The following is a 6779-nucleotide window of genomic DNA, read 5'->3' on the forward strand; positions in this document are numbered from 1 at the left end:
GGTTGTCTGTATCACAAAGAGGGTTTCACAATGCTGCAAACAAAAGTTTTTAACACTGATATAAAATTCCTGACAGATATAGCAAAGTAAAATTTGAAACGAAACACCAGTATCTGTTACTGTAAAGTGTAAATAGTAATGGGTAGTAATTACTAACACCTGTCTGTCTTTAATTAAAAAAAAAAAGACTAATAAACGATAAGCGTGGAGGCATATTCACAAAAAAAAAAAAAAAAAAAAAAAAAAAAAAAAAAAAAAAAAATCGATGTCAACATATAATGACCCATTACACATCATTATGATTTATCATGCAAATGATGCATGGAACATGAAACTATGTATAGCTCATGTCACATAAGATGATGCTTCCGTGCATTGAGGCAGAGCAGTGGAGGGAGTAGAACTGCGCATGCGCAGCAGCAGAGAGTGCGCAAACAAAGTCCGTGCTACGGAACTGGATTGCTGCGGACAACAGTCAGGCTCATTTGCCTATGGTACATCGTATTATACATTCAAATCTACGAGGGGAATAGTAAATATTAAAATCAATTTTGATCAGTCACCATGAGAGAAATATTAATTTATGTCTTGACGACATTGCGAACACTGCTCCATGGATTGAACTGTATTATAAGTAAAAATTTAATACACAATAAAATTAACTTCAAGCACCAACGAAATCATTATATTTGCTTGACAACTACTTCTACTCAATAGAATATTTAAAAATGTGTATAATGTGTGTGTTGATGTGTTAGACTGTAGTCAGGTGTAATCACTGTGCATAAAAAAAAGAATTAGTGGTAGGAAAGACTAATGAAAAGACTAGCATAAAAATGGTCATTAAGTTGTCATATTTTTCGCTGTTAATGGGCATTATGAGCGTAAGCTAACTTGTTTGACATTATAGTGAGAGAACATATTTATAATCCATTGAACAAGCAAACAGTTAACCATCATCTGCAAAAAACTGCAGGGATTAATGACAGATAACATAGAAAACCACTGATATCTCAAACAGTAACAGTTAGTGCCATTTTAGGCCTTATCCAGTTCGTTCCTTGAAAATGATGGGTTTACATGTGGAAATATTGGAGTTTTGACAAATTCCTCCAGCTGCATTCTTGCATGTTATTAGAGTATACAAATGGTGGGAGAAGCTTAACTTCTCCTTAAACAATATGTTGAACCTTATAGCCTGTATAATTCAAAGGATACAAAGTCCTAATCAAAAAGGCTAGTTCTCATTATTATGTATGCAATTGATATGTTGACAAAAACATTTTTTAAACTACAAGGCTTTAAAACTAAGAAATATTATTACTTTGTCCAAATTATACATCATAATACCACCATCATTTCTTTTTGAGTCTGTTTCTGAATAATCTGATTGTAAATTTATGATGACAGGTTTGAGGCTTATACCCATCATCACTCCTGTGTCAGATTATTCTTTCTGAAGCTTTTCAGTATGCCACACAGATGTGCCCACACTTCAGGTGGGATATTGTCTATTGCCTCATGCATAAGTGATTCAGTGAATGTTATCGTGAATGTTTTCTTGTTCTCCCATATAGCCTTATCATTTGCCCAAATTAATTCCATAGGTCTACACTGACAGTGACAGGTGGGTAAATGTAAAACTGTGTGGCTCCCTTCATGTGCAAGGAAGTCAAGTTTGTACGTTCTGTCACGAGACTTGTATAAATTAACAAGCTGCAGGAGATCGGCACGAGTCTGGTTTATACTGTGCTTAATATTTTTATTTTTAAGCTAGGAAGATTTATCCACTTTTCTGGTGTTTTCTCTGTAACAGTTGAATTATAACTAGCAATGACAGATTTTGAAGCAAGGTGTGACAAGAATTGTGAACCACATCACGAAACTGACAGTGTTCATTTCCGAATGGTAGTCATTCTGTTTTTCTTACACATAAATACAAGTTTACTCTCAGAAACAAAACCAGAAGAAGAGTCAGCATGCAGAATAATTAACCGTGAACCTATTCCTATAAAAACTTTAAAACCACCAGTACCATCACTCATTTTCCAGCCAATCTTCCTGGAAGCGTTTACCATTGAAGCTATTTTTCTCCTGCATAACTGTAACACACTCTCATTCACATTGAGACCTTAAAACATCGTTGCTAAAACCATCCATTTGTGTTACAGCAACCTTGCAAATTCAGTGCTTTCCAGGTGACATGAAACCAGTCCCTACAGTTCTGACACTTTCGTTTACAATTCTCTTTACATTTCTCTCGCTGACACCACGTGGTGTCTTCAACTGTCAACAGTAGGAGACCTGCGTTTGAAAAAGTTATAAATGTGGTAAATAATCCCCCTTGCCTGCTTGTGAAGTATTTCACATTTATTGCTGTTACCAGGGTTTTTTTTTTTTTTAATCGCACCTAAACATTTACAGATATACATTCACACCTATACAGCTACAAGAAAAAACAAAGAAACAAAAGAAAACTGACAGTTTAATTAATAATTCAGTTGTCATGAAGTATGGCAACAGTGCAGTATGTAGGAGCGAGATTCTCTGTAACTCGCTGCTAGCCGCTCGGAAAGCGGGTAGAGCACTTGCCCGCGAAAGGCATAGGTCCCGAGTTCGAGTCTCGGTCTGGCGCACAGTTTTAATCTGCCAGGAAATTTCATATCAGCGCACACTCCACTGCAGAGTGAAAATCTCATTCTGGAAACATCCCCCAGGCTGTGGCTAAGTCATGTCTCCGCAATATCCTTTCTTTCAGGAGTGCTAGTTCTGCAAGGCTTGCAGGAGAGCTTCTGTAAAGTTTGGAAGGTAGGAGACAAGATACTGGCAGAAGTAAAGCTCTGAGGACAGGGCGTGAGTCATGCTTGGGTAGCTCAGTTGGTAGAGCAATTGTCCGCAAAAGGCAAAGGTCCCGAGTTCGAGTCTCGGTCCGGCACACAGTTTTAATCTGCCAGGAAGTTTCATTCTGCTTGTTATTTTACTTCCCAGAGGTGAAACAATCATTGCAATACAATACTGTCAAACACTGAGAAAACTACAGAACACAATTCAAAAGACGTGGAATGCTCAGTCAAGGCACTGTCCTGCTTCGTGTCATCATGTCTCCTTTCTGCTGGTGCCACTCAAAACAGCAATGATGATGCAAAAAATGGTGTTCAGAAGTGGCTGTCCAGACTGTTGGCACGTATCTTTGACAAGGGCATAGAGAAATTGGTTTTACACTATGACAAATGTGTGAACAATGGTGGAAACTATGTAGAAAAATAGTTTAAGAAATGCTCTTTCTTGTTAAAATAAATTTTGATTTGAAAAAATGTTTTTATGAATATTTTCCCAAAACGGTCTTATTTTTCTGGAAGTGCCTCATATATTAGGAATATGGAAGGGAGAGTATAAACAAAAAACTTTTGTCTAGATTTAAGTGGAACATACCATTTGGCAAAGACACCTGAGGACATGATGCTCAAGTAGAGATTACACAGATCACAAGTGAATGAGAAGGCTGAAAATCAAATAGCGAGAGTGAGAGTGAGAACAGCCATTTCTGAAGACTGAGATGCGGAGGTAAGTGTTAACATTTATTCTGAAGAGTGTATGCATCACCTGCTTGTGGCTGGAGACGTGAAATTGGGATCTATTTCCTTGTGAGGGGTCTGCTCATGATTCTCTCCATTCTACACCACAAATTAATATGATTACAATGTAATTCTATCATGGATATTATTTGGTCACATGATAAACAAGTGTGTGTCTGTGTGTGTGTGTGTGTGTGGGGGGGGGGGGGGGGGGGGGGGGGGGGGGGCGACTCTCATGCGCAAGTGCATGCAAAATACAATCAGTTTCTTGTCTATTGACCTCATGGCACATGCTGAGCTAAAAGCCATATCCACTCAATAAATGAAGTTAAAATTCACCATTTTTTATGTTTTCAAAATTTAGAAGCAAATATCCCATCACAAACACCCACTGGTACATAGAACCTGTCCCATCTTTTCTTTCCTCTCCCCCCCCCCCCCCCCTTTCATTGTATCATACAACCAAATGCATCTCTCAATTACAAAAACAATCAAATTCCCGGTATTTCAGGTTTTGCAGATTTAGATTCTAAACTATTGAGTTCATAGGGTTTTTCCACAAGTTTAACAAACACAGCAGAGACTTTAGCCATCAATAACATGTTCTCCATCACTATTTACAACAGTCTGCTGATGCTGGGGTAACTTTTTGATTCTGCAGCTGTAGACACCACGTGATTTTGAGGCAAAAAACTCATTGAGCCGTGTTCAAAGTGCATTTTCATCCGGAGAGGAAGTTCCTTGAAGATTGTTCGACAGAGAGCAGAGGAAAATGTGAAAATCTGAGGACACAAGATCAGTTGAATAAGGTTGTTGTGGAATGACTTCCCAACCCACCACCTGCATAGTGCTTTTTGTAAGTCTAGCAGAACGCGTGCAGCCGTTATTGTGGTGTAGCATCACTTCACGCAGTCCTCCTGGTCATAGTTCTTGGACTGTATCTGCAAGACATCTCTGTTGTTGACAATAAATGTCAGCAATGATGGTTACATCTTGGGAAGCAATTCGTAGTACACCATACCGTCACTGTTCCGCCAGATGCATAACATTATCTGTTGTGGATGTGCACAGATCATTGTATGGGGGGGGGGGGGGGGGGTTGCTGCTTTCTTTGGGCGCAACCACTCCTTTTGTTTCATTATGTTAGCATAAACATACCGTTTCTAGTCACCAGTAACAATACAGGGTAGGAATGGTTGGTGTTGTTCACGAGCCAATTGATGACGAGAGAGGTATGGTCACCTGTTCATTTTTGTGATTGTGGCTTAGAGCATGTGGTACCCAAACACCCAATTTTTGATTAGATTAGATTAAATTCAGTTTTTGTAGACCCAAAAATGAGATGATTCTCATGGATGTGGACCAAGTCAGAAAATCTTAATATATATATATATATATATATATATATATATATATATATATATATATATATATAAAACATCTGAATGTAATACTCACTACCCCGATCTTTTATCAGGAGATTGTCAACATATGTGAATACATTACAGTGAAGTGGAACTGCTAATAATTACAGAATTAATACCCCTGTCAGAATGAAACATTCCCCATTGTATGAAAATGTCGCCCAATGGAACTATCACAGTTCATTACATTTGCAAGTTCTTGAGTACATCGTATAATAATGTGTTTAGATGATCTGTGTCAAAGCGCAAATGTCTCCTTGAAAGTGGAGAATCACTAATGTCCAAGTGAGCCTCCTTAAAACAAGAAAACCATTTTTTTGTTGTGCCCTGTCCAACGACACTATCCCCGTACACAGAACAAATGTTTCTGGCTGTTGTCACCCCTGTATTGAACTCAAACAGAAGAATATGTTGGAAATGTTCCAATTTCTCCACTTGTCAGTCCATTTTGTAGCATCCACAGCTCCATTCACTATCTCCAAATGACAAAGCATAAACTCAAATAGCAACAGTCCACTAGAAATAAAAAATGACAATTGATAAATAAACGCATAGCACATAGAATACCAACATGCAAAACTAAAATACTTTGAACGTATGCACCAACCTAATAATTGAGGTAAACTGTGATATTTCAATGATATGGACCCTGATCAAACTTCCTGGTAGATTAAAACTGTGTGCCAGACTGAGACTCAAACTCAGGACCTTTGCCTTTTGCTGGCAAGTGCTCTACCAACTGAGCTACCCATTATGACTCACGACCCACCCTCACAGCTCCAGTTCTGCCACTACCTCGTCTCCACCTTCCAAACTTCACAGAAGCTGTCATATAACCTTGAAAAACTAGCACTCCTGTAAGAAAGGATATTGCGGAGACCTAACATAGCCACAGCCTGGGTGATGTTTCCAGAATGAAATTTTCACTCTGCAGCAGTGTGTGCACTGATATGAGGAGATGAGGTACTGGCAGAACTGAAGCTGTGAGGACTGGTCATGAGTCGTGCTTGGGTAGCTCAGTTGGTAGAGCACTTGCCCACAAAAGGCAAAGGTCCTGAGTTTGTGTCTCAGTCCAGCACACAGTTTTAATCTGCCAGGAAGTTTCATATCAGCACACACTATGCTGCAGAGTGAAAATTTCATTCATTATGGACTCTGATATTTGACATCATCAGACATGTCCAGACCAGGGTGTCTCACAGTGAGTTTCACACTGTATACCATTTATGCAGTATAACAGTATAGTCTAAGACAGAAGAAGGGAGCAAGTTGTGTAGTCATACAAGATGAAGAGCTGATTTAAGTTAATAGTTGCTCCATCCTACACATAGCAAGAGGTGAATAAAAAATTCAGCGTATTGTAAAATCCCATTTTTGCATACAACAAAAACAATGTCACCATAAGCAACATTTTCCCCTGCCACAAATCGTGACACTTATATGGTAAAGTTACCATATAGTCCAGAATATTTGTTTTGACATTACTTGTAATTTAATTTCTAAAACATGAAGATTAGAATTTTAAGACTCTGTTGAAGATGAGGGTATTAGAGGCAGAGCACATGCTCAGAATGGGCAAGATTGGGGTAGGAAATCAGACATAACATTTTCAGAGCAAAAACACAAAATTTAAATTCATTTGCAGTTGAGTCCTTGTCCAGAGTGGATGCAGTGGAGAAGGCATGTGTGCTACTCAAGTTAATATGCAGAGAGGTAAATGCAAGGATTGTTAGCCACACCAAGTGCAAGATGTGCAGTGTTGATGTTCCTCTAGTTTTGT

The 6779-nt window shown here is 38.6% G+C and overlaps 1 non-coding gene across 1 annotated transcript; it reads left to right on the top strand.

The window, feature by feature from the left end:
* The first annotated feature begins 2861 nt into the window (after window positions 1-2861).
* On the top strand, window positions 2862-2936 carry Trnal-caa (transfer RNA leucine (anticodon CAA)). The gene has a single exon. It is a non-coding gene; the product is annotated as a tRNA-Leu (tRNA).
* The last annotated feature ends 3843 nt before the right edge of the window (window positions 2937-6779 follow it).

The sequence above is a fragment of the Schistocerca cancellata genome, chromosome 2 (assembly GCF_023864275.1).
Source record: "Schistocerca cancellata isolate TAMUIC-IGC-003103 chromosome 2, iqSchCanc2.1, whole genome shotgun sequence".
In the NCBI taxonomy this organism is placed as follows: Eukaryota; Metazoa; Arthropoda; class Insecta; order Orthoptera; family Acrididae; genus Schistocerca; species Schistocerca cancellata.